Source organism: Protopterus annectens, chromosome 2.part1 (assembly GCF_019279795.1).
Source record: "Protopterus annectens isolate FY-2018-M chromosome 2.part1, PAN1.0, whole genome shotgun sequence".
Classification (NCBI taxonomy): Eukaryota; Metazoa; Chordata; order Ceratodontiformes; family Protopteridae; genus Protopterus; species Protopterus annectens.
The window spans coordinates 603,600,942-603,623,303 of record NC_056729.1 but is presented as its reverse complement, the minus strand read 5'-3'; the positions used below and the strand labels follow the sequence as shown (position 1 = coordinate 603,623,303).

At 37.1% G+C, this 22,362-nt stretch overlaps 1 protein-coding gene across 4 annotated transcripts in view; it reads right to left on the bottom strand.

Moving 5' to 3' along the window:
- The window catches only part of KAZN (kazrin, periplakin interacting protein), a 2,853,667-nt gene that overhangs the window by 2,287,441 nt on the left and 543,864 nt on the right, over positions 1–22,362 (bottom strand). The gene's annotated exons all lie outside the window — the stretch shown is intronic.

Genomic DNA, 22,362 nt, shown 5'->3' with positions numbered 1-22,362 from the left:
CACCATCTTTCTCTTCATTGTTTTAATTCTGTTTGAGTAGGATGTCAAGTAGGCCAAAACCACACACAATATTGCTTTGGACACCCACTAAAAAACAGAAACATAACCTGGTTTGTAATGCAATGGTAAAGCTGTGGACTGTAAACCAAGTTACTGCTTCTCAGATGACAGCCGCAGAAGTTCTCAAAGAAGAAAGCCACAGAAGCAGCAACACCTCTGGTAGAATAAACCCTGATCTGATTACAGGATCATAACAGAATGATTGCAAATAAACAGCAAACATATCAGTAACATTCACATACACAATCACAGACAGGAAAATCACAAAGATTTTCATAAAACTGGTCAGAAGATTAACTTTAATAAGTCAAGTACCTATATGCTTACCAAGCCTATTGCTACACATAGACAATCCTAACTATGTCTACTATGGATACTAGTAACAGCACAAAAAAAACAGGAACAAACTGGTAAAAAAGCCAAAAAAAAAAAAAAACTGGGAAGCAGCTGAATAAACCACATAAATAGTAAAACTTTATTATTATACATTCAAATGATAAGCTTGTTTGTTCAGCTTGCTGCAAAGCTTCATCAGATAAAAGAAAACTAAAAAAACAACCTCAATAAATACCTAAAGAATCTCATGACCATTAATGAATTACTTCTTAAAGCAAAACAACACAAATACCCTAAATATACAGTTTCTTATAAAACACAGTAAAAATTAAAAACACAATACAAAATACACATTTCCAGATCCTCTAAATCCATTCTTTTACATAGGTATCCACCCAAAGGGGATGACAAAATAAATATGTTTACAAAAAATAAGTCCTGGAAAAATATATGATGATATCTTGTGAGATCCCCAAGTCTGAGTAAAGAGGCAGTGGTAATTTGTTCATTCAGTCCCAGCCATGAATAAAAGTTTAAATCCAACTACTAAAAAAGCTCCATTTTCTCTGACCATCCTGGCCAGGGACCACACTGTTCATTTTGTTTTACTTTCTCCAGCACAATGCATTGGTACTTTTATTTTTATGAATGTCATACTGATGTTCATGGATTCTGTCATGGAGTCTACGGTCTGTTTTTCCTATGTAATAGCATTGACACACGTGACAGAAGTCTATATAAGCTAAGCCCTTACTTTCACAATCAAAATTCCCTTTAATTATGATTGTCCTACCTATATCCATACCCATACCCATACAGGGGTCCAGGGAAGTAAATAGTGTGGGAAGAAATAGCCAGGGAATTGTTATGGCTAGGCTTGTATAGGCCCTAGGGCTGATAGCCTAGTACCAACCTATGAACCTATGAACCTATTTAAAGCAAGCATAGCCAGGGGGTAGGAATTCAGCATCATTGATATATGGTTTAAGCCAAGTCTCTGTAGTGGCAGTAAAGTCAGGTTTGTTTTGAGTTATCCAGGCATGTAGGTGTGGGATTTTGTTTCTAATGCTTTGAAGGTTAAGGGCTGTGAAGTTTAAGGATTTTAAGGAGTTTGGGGATTTGTGAGTGGTAGGTGAGGGACCAGGGTTTAGATGTATGTCTCCATATTGAATTAGGATGGAGTAAGTAGGAAGAGTTACAGGTTGCTGTTTCCCTTTTGTTTTGTGGTGGTAGTCTAGAGCAAAGTTTGTGTTGCTGTTGCCTTTAAGGGGGAGGATTTTTAGTTTGGCTTGTAAAATTAAGTCTGTTGCATATACACTAGAGGCTACTTCAGAAAAAAACTGGACAGAGATTGTGTAAGTGTGGTTGTTGTTGAAGTAGGTTTGTAAGATATGCAAGTTGTTTGATGTGATGTTAATTGTAGTATGGGATAAAAGGATAGAGAGAATGTAGAGAGAAAACTACTGGAGATGAGAGACATTGTAGAGAGGAGAGCTTGTGTGTGTAAGAAAGCTGTTGTATTTAGGAACAATAGTGCTATAGGGACATATATATATATATATATATATATATATATATATATATAGGATGGACAGTGTTTTGTGGCTGGAGTAAGGCTGCTAAGATAGTAGGGTCAAGGAGTCAGTGGGAAGGAGGAGTAAGTTATATAGGAGTGCGTTAAAAATGGATATCTAATAGGATGGATTTGGAGGATGGGAAGATGGAAAAGAGGATGACTGGATGAGACTTGGAGAAATTAAGAAATGAAGCACAGAATTGGAAGTGAGAGCCTGTTGCTACAAATCTTGAGTATTTTCTGTGACTGTCAGCCATGAGACACAGGCAATTGTCTTTTAGATCTACAATTACCAAGACAACATCTTGGAATAACATGGGAAGTCATTTTTGCAAAGTAAATATTTTGAACTTTGGGATATTGAGAAACTTGTTTAGTTTTGAAAGGTCCAAGATGGCCCTCCAGCTACCCTCCATTGGTGAAACTAGAAAGATCCTTGAATAGATGCCTTCTCCCTCCTAACCTGGAGCATTAGGCTGAATGGATCTTTGGGAAAGTAGTTCCTAGAGGATAGGTGGTAATAGGCTTTCCTGTTCTTTTGGTGGTTTTGAAATGCCCAAGAAGGGTGTTTTTTTCCCTGAACTGGATATAGTATATGATGTTGAGGACCCATTAGTCCTCGGTGATGGTTTTACATTGACTTATGAAGAATGAGAATCGTACAACCGGGTTTGGAGGGGAGAGGGATAGAAGTACAGAAGGCTGAGGTTGAGCATCATCCTAAATGATTTCTCTACTGGGTGGGCTTTTTGCAGCTGCCTTTTCTGTACGACTGTTCTGGTTGCCATCTCCTGGACTGTCTGGGGCTCTTGCCAAGGGAAAGCCGAATAGAGTGGAATGACGACTTCCTTGGACATAGACGCTACACCTTTGTTTATAAGTTGCACAACATAGAATGATTTCCTCAGCACTGGAGACATGTGATGGTCAAAGGCTAGATTACTATCTGTGCGTGCCCCTAAGTCCCTGACTTCTGGGTCAACTCTACTTGTGTTCTGGGAGGTCAAGGAACTCCCTAATCCTCTTTTTAGATTGTGGGTATTCCTCTGCCTCCCACTGGAAATGTTCCCTCAAGGCATGGATTATTTCCCCAAAAGTGACGTTTTCAGGAGGCGAAGTTGAAGCCAGATTCTCATCAGAATCTGAATCATCAAAGGAAGTAAGGTAGGGTCCCTCCTCAAAGACGGACTCCTCCTGGTCAGAATCCTCATCTGAATCAGGAGGTTCAGAGAAAATCTCAGGGGTAGGATCCCTCTTCCTTTTCACTGGGGAAGACTCCAAAGGGGGTTGCCTAGTTCTGACTAAGGACATAAGGTCCTCACATAACCTGACCAGGTCTTGCTGATATTCTTGTACATGGAAGCAGGTAGGCCTAGGCATAAGACATGAGGTAGAACCCTTCTTAGAGGTAGCTCTGGCCTTGGACCTAGGTACATCCACAATCCTTAAGCCAGTCTCTTTGCAAGGAAGAAATGATGCAGGTGGATGCTTCAAAGGAATGTCACTAGTAGAAGATCACTCACTACAGAGTGACTCCAGACCCAATCAATGAACTGAAAGCCAAGGCCTGTGCAGAAGTTGAGGAACCTGATGGTATGTTGGACTCTGTACAGGTCCTCAACAGAGGCCTGTGCCACATCCTCAGTCAAAGAAGGGGCTGCAAAAGCTCCTCACCTTCTTCAACAATGGCAAGCCTTGGGGGACTAGCAGATGGTGAATGGTTGTCATCCAAGGCCCTAAGCTTGGGTCTTTTTTCTTTGTCATTCCTACGCTTAGGGAGCTCAACCTTGGAACAAGCAGTGGACGCCATCGGACGATGCAAGGTAGAGGGCAGACTACGATGCCTAGCTAAGATTTCGGCCGTATGCCTGATGATCCTAGAATTGAAATGGGTACAAAAACAACAACTTAGGATGTCGTGCTTAGGCCCTAGAAGGGTTACACACAATGTATGAAAGCCTCGGTGTGGGATTTGCTTACCCTATCTGACATGGGCTAAAACAAGAAAAAGAGTTTCCCAATGGGGCAACAAATTCTCTCTGGTGCAGACTGACCACTGCACTGAAGCACTGCTTTGGGCTCTGATGGCAAGAAAAGATTGATGTCATTGCATCAGCTGGCTCTCATTACACCCAAACGTAGTGACGTCGGACAGAGAGTCCACCAGCCTTAGGAGGAGGGAGATTTTTACTCTGGTAGTCATGCCTGCCAAAACTCAACAGTGAAACATGAAGAACATCTTTGGTTAAGGTTTTGATAGCCAAGGTAGACAAGGTGCCTCCCTTCAGACCCACAAAGTGAACGTCGGAAGCAGAAGTCTGCTGAGCAAACTCAGACCCGACTAATGTCTCTATCATGTTAACAATAGCAGGTAGGCCATTAACCATGGCAGCTTCCTGAGGGGTCATTCCAGAGAGTTTGGGCCCAGGAGTTACTAGACCAGGGGGCTGCAAAGGCTCAACTAGGTTGTCAGCCAAGTTTCTGGAAAACATCAGAGCCCTTGGTACGTTTGTCTTTCCATTTCTGTGGAATGCCACTAGCAGAAACTGGTGTTTGCAAAGGCCCTGCAGTTGTAGTGGATTGCAATGCTACCAAGGAAACCAAAGACAATGACTTCATATGGGTGACTAATACCTCAGCCCTACATTTGAGGGTTTTTCCAAAGAATTTTGCACAGTCAAGACAATTAGAGACGTCATGTTTAAGCCCCAAGCAAAACAGACAAAGTGAGTGCAGTCATGTCCACAAATGTAAAAGTTAATACAAACAGAGCAAATATAATATAGTTCATATGTTACAGAACAGTAGTGATCAGTATACAGGCAATATGATCAAAGCCCCACAAATTTCAGCAGTTATGGTTTGCAAACGATATAAGGTAGAACTATTTTACTACACCAGAGCATTAGTGTATTTTGCTTTGCCTTTTACTAATTTATTCCATGTAGGACTGTTCTTAAGATACAGAATGCAATTCTGTAGGCTGCTGTAAGCTAAGGCTAAAACGAACTTTTCTTAAACATGTGCACAGAGCTATTTGAAAAATAAATCTGATTTCTAAACAGCTCACTAGTCCTGACTGTACAATTACTTAAACCTATTGATGTTATGCATGACAGTAACAAATTTCTGACAACAAGATTTTGGCTTTCTGTGAACTTGAAGCTTCCCGACAAATCTTTCCTTGACCACAGTACTTACAGGAGTAAAATTCTACTATTAAAGCACCAACAGTGGAGTTACAAGTTGTATCGTTGTTTGACAGAGTACAGACAATCCCCTTGTTTTCACTTTTCAGACAATGAAGCAGTACTGTAGCCACATCTCGCAGTGATTACCAGGAGACAGTTTCCAAAACTTTTTGATCTAGTCTCAAATGAAACTACTGGCTGTCCTATCCAAAGATTAAATTATGCAGGGTAGATTACAGCTGCAGCACTGTTCACTGCTGCTGCCAATGTCTGGTATTTAGTTTAACTAACACAATATAACAGCAAAACATTTTCAATCACCCAACCATTTTAAATTTCACTAAGTTACTTTTCAGGTACTCTGACTCTTAGCGTGAACATGTAAACTGTGTTTTCATTATTACAGATGGAATCTCCTCTCACATTAGAAACTCATTATTAAGATAGTTGTTGACAAATCCACCATCTGAACATCTACCATTTGCCCATATGTATGCTGTGTAGTCCATAATGCTCCATCCATGTCCAGAATGATGTAATCTCTGGAAGCCTTTTTAAAATTCAGAAGTTGTAATAATTATAAACATTTAAATTTATCTTTTGCTCTTTCTGCCACTCCACTGTTTTGAGTTTTCTGGGAAGTAAACAGAAAACACAAAAATGAAGCACCCCTGCATGTGCATACATTAGGGGGGATAGAAGGGAAAGAGGGATTGACTGACATGCAAGAACTCCTAAACTAAAGGAGGAGCCCAAAACTCAGTAACGAATCCCTATGGACAAGAGCCTTCAGGAAATTATTGCATCTGGATCGGCTAAAGCCATCTAAAACAGCTCAAGGAGCCAGCCCAAGGGATGAATATGATGATACAGAATACAAAGATGTGTTGATAGCATAAGCAAGGAAGATACAATGATCTGCTCAATCTCAGCTCCTGATGGCACTGCAGTAGCCATTACTGAAACCTCTCTGTCTCACAAAGGACGAGGAACAAGTTCAAAGAGGTACCATATAACAAAGACGAGCTATGACCAATAAAGCAAGTTACACAATGCATGACCTTCAAGGAATGCTGTAAGACACTGATGACATATTTACTAAAAGGGAGTGTACAAATGAGATTCCACAAATGATTGGAAAGAAAAAGTATCGTAACACGTGTACTTTGAATTATGATAGGCTGAAGTCACAGATATATACACAGTACAATCATGAGGAATATTAATATGGGATAAAATTAACTATTACATCAAACAAAGGAGACAATGGATTCAAAGATGAATGTTTACCTTTTACTACATGCAGTAAAATAATAAATGGTTATCTGAACAGTCAAGGAAAGAATAAATGTCAGACAATAAAATAAGGAGGAAACTAATTGAAACAAAATGTTAATATCTTCTACTGACAACATATTTTAAAATTAGAAGAGGAATGCATGAAGACTGTTTGGACAGTTAATGCTTTCTTGCTAGTACTGGTTATATTTTAAGAGCTGGTGAGAAGTCCTGTTGTGTACTGAAGAGGTTATGGGTACATTCCTGCCCTGACAGTAGCACATCAGCACAGATGAATACAGCCTTTTCTTTGCTCGTTTGTTTTCCATTCATGCTACTTGTCTAGGCATGAATACCCTAAAATGTCTGTTATAAAGATGTTAGAAACTCACCGCATCTGCGTGTTTTATTCAGTAATAATTTATTCAGTAATATGAAACAAGAGGCGGTCCCCATGTGTGTTTTTCAGTAATATGCAACAAGGGGAAGTGTCCAGGGCAGATAAAACACAACTGACATATTCAAAGTAATGACCAGTTGACCAATGCCTGCTCAACTTTAAAGTTCTGTTTAATCTATAGGATTATTAAATTTTGTGTTTCAGGAACTCCTCAAATGCAGTAGTAATTTTGTTCCCTGCCAGTCACCAGCCCATGTCGTTTCCCATGACACTGCAACTACAGACATCAGCACTTTAGTCAAGAAGTTGTCTTCTCAAGGTGAGGCTAATTGCTCAGTGCAGGTAAGGCATGATGAAGTCGATGAAATACCGAAAGACAAAAATACCCAGCTAAAATAATATGCATATAACCCAAACACAGAACCATAAACTCAAAATAACTAACTAAAATAAATAAATAAAAAGTACCACTGCCAAATGTAGAAAACGGCCAACAATTTTTATTGCTTTATTGAGTAAGCATCTGAAGAAGCCTGATCTATACAAAACAAATCACTTACTCAATAAACATTGTCAGCTGTTTTTCAGTTTATGTTCCTATTAAAATATAAAGCAGATACAACGGTTTTGAAAATATTCACTATGCACTGTAGTGCGCATGTGTGCGCACACATATATACTCTGTGTGTGTGTGTGTGTGTGTGTGTGTGTGTGTGTGTGTGTGTGTGTGTGTGTGTGTGTGTGTGCGTGTATGTGTGTGTGTACATATATATATACACACACACATATATATATATATATATATATATATATATATATATAGTGTGTGTGTGTGTATGTATGTATATTAACAGACATTTCTCTCAAATAAATGGGAAGACAAAGGCCCAAAAATAAGGACAGGTTTTCAATATTGCTCTTATAAACTTAAAACAATTGGTAGAATAACAGGATTTGTGTTAGCATGCATTTTTCTGAAGGATATGAAGTGAGAAACTAAAATATATGTCATTATTTAGTGATTTCAGTCTTCAGTGATTTGCCAAACAACCACAAATTTTATAAGGAACAGACCAAAAATATAATGTGAAAATCTGGACGGTTGAGAGCAATGCTTAGAGATGTGGTGCCTACCTCAGAGTGATGCAAATTACACTGTGTCAGGTTAGCAAGGGATAAAGCCTCTGCCCTTCTGCTGTAGTAACTAGGGCTTTGAATCTCTTCTGAGTTACAGACTCTTAACCATCTCCTACTCAAAGTGAGCAGTAAACGCAGAGCAGAGGTGGGTTCTGTTATGCTCTAATGCAAGCAGCCTTTTTACCTTGTATAAAATTACTTTGTGATACTCTGTTCTTTTCTTCTTGTAGAAAGTTGCTCTGTTATGCCTCAACATACAGCATCTGTGTAGAAAGTTACTTTGTTACTTTCTAAAACATATCTCATCTAGTAGAAAGATACCTGCAGTTAAACAACAAACTACAACTGGTATTTTGTACAAATCAGGAAAGGACAGCAGAACAACTGAAGGACTAAAACAATGTGTTTTGAGTTTACTGGAATGCAAGGAAAAATAAGTGATAAACTTAACAGGATACCATCAAATAAGTCTAAATATACAAAAAACAAACCCATGGTAGTAGCAGTAAGAGAAACGTGAATAAATCAGGTAGTGGGACTCTGACCCTTCTGCTGTAAATAGATGAAGGCAGGCCACTTGCAATCCTTTCGCTGTTCAATAATAACTAGCTATGACAACACAACCTTAACATGAAAAAAAGAATACTGCACTATTAAATGCTATCATCTGCTTTTGTAATGATGTAAAAAAATGATATGAACCTAGAAAGCAGATTAAAATAGATTGCTCCAGTCTGTCTGTGCAATTACCCATCTGACAGTTGACACAACGTTTTAAGTTGCCATTTTATACTCTCGATCCAGTAAATTGAAACTTGACCAACATACTGAGCAAAGACAGATCATATTGGATATATACTTATGCTGGACATCTACCACTATTACAAGTGACAGCAATTAAAAGTATGATAAACATAGGCAAGGAATAAAAGCTAGTATTTGCAACCTTGAGGTATCTGTATCACATCATACTGACAGGGTCTTCAATACAGCAGAAATTAGTGCTATCAATGAATGATTTGTGCTCCATTTAGTCATTTTCAAACTATACAATATAGTGAAATATCACTGCAAGTGAAGCGGTTCAACTGGTAAAGATAGTCAGATGCCATTAAAAAAATAAAAAATTACAGGCACAAAGCAAATATTAAGAGAAAATGTGGTTTGTGAAATAATTTTTACAAGTGCTATGCTCCTCCATGTTTTACATATGACTTTGTTAGACATTATTAAGAGACCACAGTACAAATCAAACACTAGCCGCATGTGGTTAGCAACATCTGTAGTATATACCACATCTAAGAAATTAATTAAATACATGTACCACATCAATTAACTGCCAATTAAACCTTTCTTGGAATCTCAATGTCCCCTGTACTTGATCTCCCTGGCTTTATATGAAGGAGATTTAAAATTCAGAGCTTGTCTCAGTCTACAGTCAGAACACATGAACAAAACTTTTTGGCTGGTGCCAGAATGTAAATAAATAAATGCCTGTATGTCACTTGTTTTAGTACAGTAAGAGTGGCTAAAGATGTCAAAGTGATGTTTATTTTAAATAAAAATAAATACATAAAGAGATGATTTATCTTGTTTTATATCACAACACTTGGGGTTTGTGCTTCCCCAGAAGTTTGTGGCAGTTGGGTTAATGTTTTTTCAATTCCCCAAAGTTAGAACTGTTTTTCTAACAAATGGAGTAAGGTACCACAAGGATCTGGATGTTTACTTGCATTCACTGCATTTCTTTCTTTCTTTTTATTTTTTATGCCTAAATATCCCATATATTCAAGGGAGACCCTAGGAGAATTACACCTGTACAATGACATTAACTTACAGTGGTGTTGCTCATATAAAACATTTACATTCTGTGATTGTACAAGTACTCCTAATGAGAATGTATTTTAGAGTAAACACAAACAGCAATGACAACAGATGCAGGTAATCATTCTACATGGCAAAGTACAGTTACTGAAATTGTAGTGAGAAGTTCAAGAATTCTTCACTCATGTTACTGCTTTCAATAAAACAAGAAAAATGGCAATTTTTGTACAGAGCTCTGTGCTAACCCCCAGCACACGGAGTTAGTTAATTCCAGGTGTGCCACATATCAGGTAAAAGGACTTACCCTCCAGAAGACCCTTTGACCACAGTGCATAACAGTTCCAGTGGCACCAATCATTCAGTTATCTGTTGTTAATAAATTTATCATGCTCAGAAGCAGTTTTATCATCGAGCCTGTGATAAAGGCAGGTTCGGAAAACTTTAGTTTGATACAGTGATTATTGCCTTATTAAAGTGAGGTGCCACCAGGCTACAGCTACTTCTGCCTATCTGTCTGAATCATGATCCGTTTCATCTTTTAATAAGCTGCTTAGATACCTCACTCTCAGTTTTCAACCAGGATAATCATGAAGTTACTGAAGCAGGAGACTGATCCAATTCCAAACAATACAAAAGGCATGCCACTCCCCTGATCTTGTTAACCTGGAAAACTACAGGGTCTGCATACAACCTCCTATGTTCAGACAGGCAAACGCCACAGCAAGTCAATTGTTTTATTTGTAAATGCATGGAATCACATCTTCTAGGGATTGGGGGATATCTTCAATGGAACATCCATACACAGAACAACTTTTCCAGATCATGTATCTTAGAGAATCAAATAAGATTTGTCACATTTCCCAATACAATCACTACACTGTGACCTAAGACAATGCAGAACAAATCTGCAACTGATTTTGCCTTTCAAAGTCTGTTGCTGACAACTCTTAGTTAAGATTAATTCTACATAAATCTGAATACATCCTTACCTAAATGAAACTGTAAAACAGACTACAGACTAGTCAAGTTACAGAAAAGTGGTGCCTCTGTAATATGTTCATCATTGACTGTTTCCTTTGTAAAAATAGTTCATCTCTGTAACAACTTCCCTTCAGAGTCTCCAAAAGTAATGAAGTGTTAATACATTTAAACAGATTCTTATTGTGTTAAGGTGTCCAAACGCCTAGGTATATAAATGCACCTGTACTGTACTACATAACAGGCCTTCCATCCCAAATTCAGATGCCCTTTTATGAAGATGCAATGTCAGAACTTTAAGGAGCTGATCGATCCTAAAGCACAACATATGTGTTCGTTGAAATGGCCACATATACGCAGTTAATATTCTCGTCAGCTGTGTGTACACACACACAGAAAATCACCTTCATCAAATGAGAACTCATGACAAACAAACACATTCTGTTCTGAAGAACTTTATCCTCCATGAGAGTAGTGTTTATGTATCCTGCTGACAAAGCACAAATTAAAGGTAATGCATAAAACATGTCAGATACAGCATACTGACTCTGAATTGTTCTGAAACAGAACAATTTGGTAAAGGGTTCCATTTTAAACATTATCCACTACAGAATTTCACACCAGATCTAATCTTAAGTTAAGAAACCACAGACAATTAATGTAATCCAGCCATTCAAGTGCCTTTAGGAAATTCATTGCAATAATTATGACAGTTTTCTGATCTTTCCACTGCTGTGAGAGATATTACTATACGTTCATGGGTGTGCACTAGGCTAATGACCACTGGAGCCTTATAAAGCCTAGCCATGAATCCCCTTGAGAAGTGTAAGCAGGATCTTAAGAATCATTTACAGGCTGCCTGTGTTGTTCCCCATCCAATCATTCAAGTTACACCTGAAGTGGGTTAGGGAGGAACTCTGCTTTATGTAGACAGATGTGGAGCCTGTGTGAAAGAAGGGACAGTCTCTGGGATACATACCTGTCTTTTCAGCAGGTCCTATTTATAACACAGGCAAGGTTTACATTTTGCAATGGGTAACTCTGGAGCTGTTTATTTTGTGGATATGCAGGAGGTCCACCAGGGTGCGGTCTGACAGAGCCTTGCATACCACACATAGATCTCCCCTCAACAGTCAGCAGGAGATAGCATACAAGGATAGGGATTTGAGACAGTCTGCAATGTTACTTACTCCCTGTAGTCTTTTAGTGAGAAGCCTCTGTGGAAGTTCCAGTTGTTGGGTGTGCCTAGTTAGGTAAAAATCCCTGGAAAGAAATTAATATATTCCACAAAAATCACTTTCATCAGGAATTATTTTTTCCAGTTCTTGACAGAAACTTTTTATCAGAATTTAATGAGCAACTGAAGGTGGGAATTTTAAGAGAATATGCTTTCAATCACATCTTGATATTCTGCATTAGCCCTTACACCCTTGTAGCATGCCATGTCTTTTCCAACCTGCGGTGTCCAAAAACAACATATTAGGCACAAATGCTACAATGTGATTTTACTTTCTTTCAAGGCATCTTCCTCCTGCAAGACACTGCATGTTCTCATAATAAAGTTTTTGCGGTCTTTCTGATTTAGAACAACAATGCCCTGAATCTAGGCTTTTTGCGGTTACTCTTGAGAAAACACTATCTTTCTTTCTCTCTTTTTTTTTTTTTTTTTTTTTAATAAATCCCTTTGATTTTTGTTAGCTGCTGTTATCTGGCTCGAGCTAGAGTTTTATGATACTTTTTACAAGTGACTGGCTCATATTGCCATTGTAAGAGAACCCAACCCCTTCTCCATTCATGCATGTAAGAGATTAAGAAGGTAACAATTATTTACTAAACAAGAAAAGAAATTGTAAAATGAATTTCTTGATCTAGAAGAACTGAAAGTGTGTAGTTAAAAGCCCAGTGACGTGCCTAAAGATGTAACTGCAAAATTCTACATGACAGAAATTTACTGTATATGTCTGCTTCAACCAGATCATTTTCATTCTGTTTTTTAACATATGTATGTGGTTGATGAAAGAACAAGAATACAGATTATAATGTCAGTTGCCCAAAAACTTTTTTAGAACAACTGATAGCCAAAGGTAGATGGTTTAATCATTAAGCATCAGAAATAGGTATACTGATAAAGATACTTTAAGTTGCAGATGTGCAAATGGTAGGAGCAAGAATGCATCTTCTGCTCTGGATTACAGTAAGTTAGAAACATAGGTTCATAGGTAGGTACTAGGCTATCAGCCCAAGGGCCTACGCAAGCCTAGCCAACAAGGTTCCCTGGCTTACGCATATTTGCTCTTTCATCATTTTCATAATAAAAAAAAGAAACAGACAGATGAATATAAATTTACTTACTGCTTTCTTCCTCAATACAAATGGTCTTCATCAGCATCCACAACCACACACCTGAAAAGGTTAAACACAATCACAAACATTTAGATCTGCTGACTCTGACTTAAACATAAAAATCAAAGTAGTACACAAACTATCTAAATTCCTGCAATACGAATATCCCCTAAAACCTAAAATATTAAATATTAACATTTAATGGTCTTCTTGTTTAAAAGAAATATAGAAAAAAGCAAAGAAAGAAGGAATAGTTTACAATGCATTCAGTATTTCTTGCAGTACGTTTTATATAGGTATGACTACTAGGAAATATAAGAAGAGAATTTTAGAACATGTATATGATCTTAAAATGAAAAAAATACTGATAACGCTGTGTTTAGACATGTAATGTATTATCTAGAACTTAAGAAGTTTACTTTCTTAGGTGTTGATGTCATACATGAAGATATGAGCGCGGGGGGCTAAGAATGAAGTCAAACAGTAGAAAGCATTAAGGGAAGTAAGGTTGCAGGGTGACACAACTTTAAGGCAGTGTTAATATTAAATGTTTTTGAAAGCAGGAAGACCATGGAAATGTTAATATTGTATATTTTAGGCTTTATACAATATATTCATATTGTATGCATTTGGATATTTTGTATACTTTAATTTTTAGATTGAAGTCCAAGTGTCAGCTGATCCAAGTGTCACATGATTGTGATTGCATATTTAATCTTTTTGGGTGTGTGTCTGTGCACCTGCCTGATTCTGCCGCTTCACAACTTGCACCCCAGGTGCCCAACACCTTCTCTCCTGCCTAGTTATGGGTCTGCAGACTCAACTTGAATTATTTTGAGTGATTTTAAAGAAAATGTATTCATCACTTCCCTGGACTCCCAGGATTATGTTAACACTGAACCTTCTTAAAACATGCCCAGTGAGTAACACAGGACACTCAGCTGGACCTGCACAGGGCAGCAATGTCAAATACAAGGCATCTCATGTCAGACAAGGGAAGGACTGCTCCAGTTAATGAATGTGTAACATCATGGCTGCCTGCTGCAGAAACACCCTGACCATATCAACATTTGGTTAGGTAAAAACATAGGTATTCTCCAGATCTCTCAAATATCAGAGTAATAATTCTGAGTAAAAGAAAGGGCTAAGAGATACAATACAAATAATTATTTCCATCATTTGGTGAAACTTCCTTACTGAGGCACCCCTCACCCAATGGAACATCTGTGCCACATCATATTAAAAATGGAGGGATTTTTTAAAAATGGAAGTGCAAGTTACACTTCTCTAGGCATTGGATACAGACCAAGTAAAAGATCTGATATCAAGGGGGTGATCAATTTCCAGTTCTTAACTTTTAACTTAATCACATTCTTGCTAAAGAAGAATTTTGAAAGCGTAAATAGATAGTCACAACTGAAGAAGGTACAACATCACTATTAGGAAGAAAGAATCTAATATCCTCATTGCAACCAAATGATCTATCAAAAATAAGTCACACACCATCTGATGGGTACGCAAGTGTTCCTATGACATGTTTTACTGAATTAGACCACATCCAAGGTCGAACAGCAAAGTGTAAAAATAGCTGGAGTGAAGGTTGACATTCCAGATGAGCCCTCACACTTGGAACAGCTGGTAGAGAAGGTGGTCCCTAACAATGCGCAATGTACAGGGAGCCCAAGTGCTTGAAACTTCCTTAACAGATCCACCTCAAAACTTGAAAAATAAAGTTTCATTCTCTACATGAGGTTATACCATGGCTGAAAAAAATGAATGGAACCATACTCAAGGGCACGTGTGGGTCACATTTGTTTTTTTTAATGAAACAGGAAGCCATTCTAGATCTTACTTGACACGATTTGTTGTTTGTGTACGATTTCACCACAGTTTTGTGATGTATTAAACAGAAGCACAACATTCTTTTTTATTAAATAAAGTTTCCTCTGATAAATGGAAATCACCTCTGAACCTAATGGGACCACCAGTTCTTTTTGTCTTAGAGGATTAATGCTACAAATTGCTAATGAATTTTGTCCCGTAGTCCCAGAACTCTCTTTTTCAGTCTCCAGCTTGCAACCTCAACTTCTATTCCTTGTCTTCATTTTATTCCATACTTGTTTGTGGCACTGGTAAAAAAAAATAGCTGTTCTCATGCTTTTTAAAAGTAAAAAAAAGTGTTCTGCCTCTGATTAAGCATGTGCAGGAAGCAATGCTTGCTTGTTAATGCAATAATATTATGTCAGGGTCAGATAGAGTTAAAAGTTTTCTGAAGGACATGAAGTCTAAAATAAACTGCCTGTCGTTATTTAGCATTTGCAATCCTCAAAAAAACATAAAGGTTATTAATAATAATACTGTACTAATGAAAGTGAGATTCAACAAATCCAGGGACAGAGGAGAGGCATGCGTATACCTAATAGGTGCGTGTAAGGATAATTGGCTAGGCTTAAAATGGCTCGCAAGGGCAGTTAGCCTAGTACTAATCTATGAACCTATGAACCTATAACACAACAATACAACATAAGTTCCCTTAACCGACTTCCACCCTGTTACAGCCCACAGCTAGTTACTTACTTATTCCAATTTTGTAGACAGTAAATATAAAAAGTAAAAAGGAAAGAAAGAAACAAGCTTAACATACACACACACACGCACACACACACACACACACACACACACACACACACACACACACAAATAAAAGTTGAAGAACTGGAAGGCAGACAAAATGTATTACCATGACTATGATGGCCAGATGCTTCCATGAACATTTAAGGTAACATTTTACTACAAATGGTCTTTAACCAAATAATGTTTCCTGACCACTAAAAAGAATTCATAAGAAAAGGCACAGCTCAGAGTGATGCCCTGAGCCAGAAAAAAAAAAAAAACACAAATAACAGCTCAAAGGGCTCCATAGCAAAAATAATTTCCTTTATTAAAAAAGTCACACACACACACACACACACAAGCTTTTGCACATCGGTGCTTCCTTAGGTGTATTAAAATTGAGCATATAGAAAACAAATAATTAACATAGGTTCATAGGTTAGTACTAAGCTAACTGCCCTTGTGAGCCATTTTAAGCTTAGCCAACTATTACTTGTGAGACTCAAACCCTGCACCTTGTGTTTGTAAGGCAAACACCTTAACCATTAGGCCACCCTTCCAAACCTCAGTTAATCAGGTGATTAATTTCAAACATCAATCAGTTTAAAACCATACTACATTAAAGAAACAATACCAGATTCATACATGTAAACACTTATAAGGAGTCTTGGAACAGTATACATATTAAATTAAATTTTCCTAGAGGTGCTGGATTTTAAGCCTTTAAAATACATAAGAAATCAAAACACAAAGCACCAAAAGAAAGATAAACACTCCTGCATCCAAGACTAAAATAATTAAAACAAAAATCCACATGCAGGAATGAAATGGCCTCAAAATATTCAATTCCTCTCAGTATATAGTGGTTCTTCAACCCAATAAACACAGATCAGCGTATAATCCAAAAGTAGATGATTTATTAGCTAGCAAGTAAGCGCTTTCACCATACGGCTTAATCAAACTTCAACAACAGCTCTAAAAATCATACATAGTTATATATACATAGGAAGAAGCTGAATGGTCCAGATAGATTGGTTAATTAATGAACAGGTATAGTGCATTCAGAAGCATCATTAAAACAAATTATATTAAATATATGAAAAACATACATACATAAAGACCAATATAAAATATCATATATAAAACATATATATATATATATATATATATATATATATATATATATATATATATATATATATATAAATAAATATATAAACTCACTACTTCCAATACCTAAAGACAATTTAATAAAAGCATTCAAGGAAGTATAAGTAATATATATATAAAAACACATAACAAAATATTAAAACACTTAACAGGGTCTATACAATCTCTTCCTGTGCAATAAGGGTTTCACTTGAACCTTATCGTTTAAACCAGGGAACTTATCTGCTCTTAATCGAACTATCCATCTAAGCTCACATTCTTGTAGGTAGGAATCAACATCCCCACCTCTAATACTAGGAATAACTTGTTGCAACACACTGAATGTAAAAAGATGGTCTGGCCCCGTATTCCTAACATGTTTAGCAAGAGCATTGTGTTCAGACACTGTCCTAACACTATATACATGCTCCCTGATACGCTCTCTAAGTTGCCTGCAGGTCTTACCTACATAGAATGCTAAACAGGAAGCACATCTAGCAATGTATACTACATTAAAATGGGTACAGCAGGTACAAGTATTGAAATTAAATACGTCCTTGGTTATAGGGTGTAAAAAACTATTTCTACTATCTATATATTGACATTGATTACATTTTAAACAAGGTAGGGTATTATAATCACCCTTCACTCTAGCTGTATGTCCTACAACAGAACGATGACATAAAGTTCTTTTTAAATTCTGTTTATTTTTATAAGTAAAATTCGGGCAAGAGCCCACTATACTAAATATATCATTGTCTAACTCAAGGACTTCCCAGTGCTTATGAACAATGTCCCTTATCATACCCACATCTCTAGTAAAATATAGGGACAATCTAGTATTTTCATTTCTAGTTACTATAGGTACAGAATCAGCACCTTCCCAATCAGAAAAGTAAGGCTTTGCTGAACTATCCCTAAGCTGATCTACTATCCTTTTACTCCTATCTATCTCTCTTGCTCCATATTTCCTCTCTAATAACCTAATCTTAAGAGCATCAACCTCTTTGGAATGTCCAACTGGACACGGATTCAACCTAGAGGCTCTCATAAACTGTCCTTTCATAATGTTATCAAACACATACCTAGGGTGCATGCTTTGACGGTGTAAGAGTGTATTCCTATAGCATGCCTTTCTATATACAGAAGTATTTAAGAGTCCACTTGGTAGTCTACTTATGTGCACATCTAGAAAAGACAGATTAGTTGTAGAATAATTCAAAGTGAAACTCAAAAAATCTGTTAGTCCATTAACACAACTGACAAACTCCAATAACGAGGTTTCGTCCCCTTTCCAAATAAAGAAAAGGTCATCTACAAACCGTCTATAGTAACCAATATGTTCCTGAAAGCAAGAGAGGGGAAACAAAGAATTCTCTTCCCAGTCAGCCATTACAATGTTGGCGTAGCTATTAGCACAGGACGTGCCCATAGCTACGCCATCCTTTTGTATATAGATCCTTTCTCCAAAAATAGACACGTTGTTTTCAAGAACAATTTCTAAGAAAAGGGAAAGAAGATCAATAGTTTCAGCATTAAATTCTGAGTAGGTAAGACCTGCAGGCAACTTAGAGAGCGTATCAGGGAGCATGTATATAGTATTAGGATAGCGTCTGAATACAATGCTCTTGCTAAACATGTTAGGAATACGGGGCCAGACCATCTTTTTACATTCAGTGTGTTGCAACAAGTTATTCCTAGTATTAGAGGTGGGGATGTTGATTCCTACCTACAAGAATGTGAGCTTAGATGGATAGTTCGATTAAGAGCAGATAAGTTCCCTGGTTTAAACGATAAGGTTCAAGTGAAACCCTTATTGCGCAGGAAGAGATTGTATAGACCCTGTTAAGTGTTTTAATATTTTATTATGTGTTTTTATATATATATTACTTATACTTCCTTGAATGCATTTATTAAATTGTCTTTAGGTATTGGAAGTAGTGAGTTTATATATTTATTTATATATTTATATATATATATATATATATATATATATATATGTTTTATATATGATATTTTATATTGGTCTTTATGTATGTATGTTTTTCATATATTTAATATAATGTGTTTTAATGATGCTTCTGAATGCACTATACCTGTTCATTAATTAACCAATCTATCTGGACCAATCAGCTTCTTCCTATGTATATATAACTAAGTATGATTTTAGAGCTGTTGTTGAAGTTTGATAAAGCCGTATGGTGAAAGCGCTTACTTGCTAGCTAATAAATCATCTACTTTTGGATTATACGCTGATCTGTGTTTATTGGGTTGAAGAACCACTATATACTGAGAGGAATTGAATATTTTGAGGCCATTTCATTCCTGCATGTGGATTTTTGTTTTAATTATTTTAGTCTTGGATGCAGGAGTGTTTATCTCTCTTTTGGTGCTTTGTGTTTTGATTTCTTACTTATTTTTGCTGTACCCACTGAGAGAGATGGCCGTTAGTTTACCTGGTGTGAACGTTGTACTGCCCTACAGACCGGAGGAACCAGAACTGGCTACCCGGAAGTTAACACGTTTTAGAGACTGTTTGGCTGCTACAGAGAACATGTTGCTATACTTTGAACCGGACTTTCAAGTGGATGATGTTTCCGATGCTGCTGAGCTGGGGAGAGATTTGAATAGAATGGAGTTGGACTTTATAAAACTTAAGAGGTTACAGTTGCAACGGCAACATTTCGAAGCGTGTATTGAGAAACGCGTAATACCTCGTGGTCTACGCGTTCTCAAAATGCCGACCTCAGGTAACAATTTTCCTGAGCTGTTGCTGAAATGGCAACAGCTCAACCTAGAACTAAGTTTTAACTATATGAGACTCCTTAACGAGTTTCATTCAGAAGAGGAAGAAGCTTTAAAGAAGAATGTGAATGAGCAGTATGACTGTTTCGTTAATAAGTGTAAGAGCTCTCAAGCTCAATATGGTATGGAAAAATTATTGGATAATATACAGTTATTTGAAAAAAGGACACTAGAACAGAAAAAGAATAAACTTATAAGAGATATTCAAGATTTTCGTTGTGGTAATGTCTTCACTTGGCCACGATTTGGAAGTGAGCAGAGTAATGGACATGTTGCTAAAAGCATTTCTAAAGACAATGTTGATAGAAACGCTATGGACTATGTGCTTGTGCATGACAATACTGAACCTGTTAATAATTGTGATAAGAGGAATGCAAGCAATGATGCTATTAGTCAAGTTATTAATGACAATGTGTCTGAAGCTGCTCATGTTATGTTAGATGTTAATACATCTGACGCTGTTCATACCGTGTCTGAAGGAAATTCTGTGACCTCTACCCTATCTGTTGATAGGGTTGGCTCTGTTAATATGGATAAAAGTAGTGAACCTGTGGTTAGAAAAAAGACTTCTAAAGACATGAATAACTCTTTTCCTTTAGTTTTTGGTGCTAATTCCCCTATCTCTACCCCTTTCCCGATAGCGAACACCTCCTTTTTAGGGAGACGGAGATCCCAAAGCAGAGGGAGGAACAAACGGAAAGGTTCGGGAGGGGAGCATTCAGGGCCTACCCTGAAGAAAATGTGGGAGAAAGCAGGGGGACATTAGTGGTAAACTTATGAAGTAGGCCTTTGAGTCCATTTGAAGAAGAAGTCCTAAATAAAGGACTAAGCTTTATTCCCACTTGTGACAGTGACATCACAGATTCTATATTAGACATAAAAATGTTTGTCAGAAATATTCAGTTGAAATTAGATTTTGGGGCACGTAGTGATATGGAGATACCACAAGGTTTAGAGAAATTTCGTTCTAACAGTCTGTATGTTCCAATTTTACATCCGTTACTAGAAACTTTTTCTAGAATGGTAGAAAATGACATTCATAAATATTATGATAATAGAAGGAATTGTGCTCTGAAGAACCGTAGTTTTTACCTTACTTATTTACAGAAACAAGCTCTGAATAATCTTAAGAATGACCATTCAATTGTTATTAGACCGGCGGACAAGGGTGGTCCAGTGGTCATCCTTGATACAACTGGCTATGCTAACACTATGACATCTATGTTAAGCAATGAAGGGTTTTATGGTAACATAAGCCTACTAGAAGTTGGTGCAAAGGTATTTCAAGTATATGATACATTAGATGATTTACATAGAAGTCTCATTATTTCTGATACATTGTTTGAGTATCTCAAAGTGAGTAACCCCCTTATACCTGTTATACAAGGTCTGCCAAAGATACATAAATCTTTGGTAGTACCCCCTATGAGACTGATAGTAGCAGGACAAGGATGGTTAACTGAGCCTTTCTCTGTTCTGTTGGAGTACTTTTTGAGACCTTTAGTAGATGCAAATAGGCATATACTTAAAGATAGTAAACATTTTTTACTTGACTTATATGAATATACCAAGTCATTGGATGATCATGAACCCTACATACTTGTGACTCTGGATGTAGTGAGTTTGTTTACTATGATTCCCAATGGTGAAGGTTTATTGAGGTTTCAACGTTATATTCGGAATAACTCAGAATTTAATGCTGAAACTATTGATCTTCTTTCCCTTTTCTTAGAAATTGTTCTTGAAAACAACGTGTTTATTTTTGGAGAAAGGATCTATATACAAAAGGATGGCGTAGCTATGGGCACGTCCTGTGCTAATAGCTACGCCAACATTGTAATGGCTGACTGGGAAGAGAATTCTTTGTTCCCTCTCTCTTGCTTTCAGGAACATATTGGTTACTATAGACGATTTGTAGATGACCTTTTCTTTATTTGGAAAGGGGACGAAACCTCGTTATTGGAGTTTGTCAGTTGTGTTAATGGACTAACAGATTTTTTGAGTTTCACTTTGAATTATTCTACAACTAATTTGTCTTTTCTAGATGTGCACATAAGTAGACTACCAAGTGGACTCTTAAATACTTCTGTATATAGAAAGGCATGCTATAGGAATACACTCTTACACCGTCAAAGCATGCACCCTAGGTATGTATTTGATAACATTATGAAAGGACAGTTTATGAGAGCCTCTATGTTGAATCTGTGTCCAGTTGGACATTCCAAAGAGGTTGATGCTCTTAAGATTAGGTTATTAGAGAGGAAATATGGAGCAAGAGAGATAGATAGGAGTAAAAGGATAGTAGATCAGCTTAGGGATAGTTCAGCAAAGCCTTACTTTTCTGATGGGGAAGGTGCTGATTCTGTACCTATAGTAACTAGAAATGAAAATACTAGATTGTCCCTATATTTTACTAGAGATGTGGGTATGATAAGGGACATTGTTCATAAGCACTGGGAAGTCCTTGAGCTAGACAATGATATATTTAGTATAGTGGGCTCTTGCCCGAGTTTTACTTATAAAAATAAACAGAATTTAAAAAGAACTTTATGTCATCGTTCTGTTATAGGACATATAGCTAGAGTGAAGGGCGATAATAATACCCTACCTTGTTCGAAATGCAATCAATGTCAATACATAGATAGTAGAAATAGTTTTTTACACCCCATAAC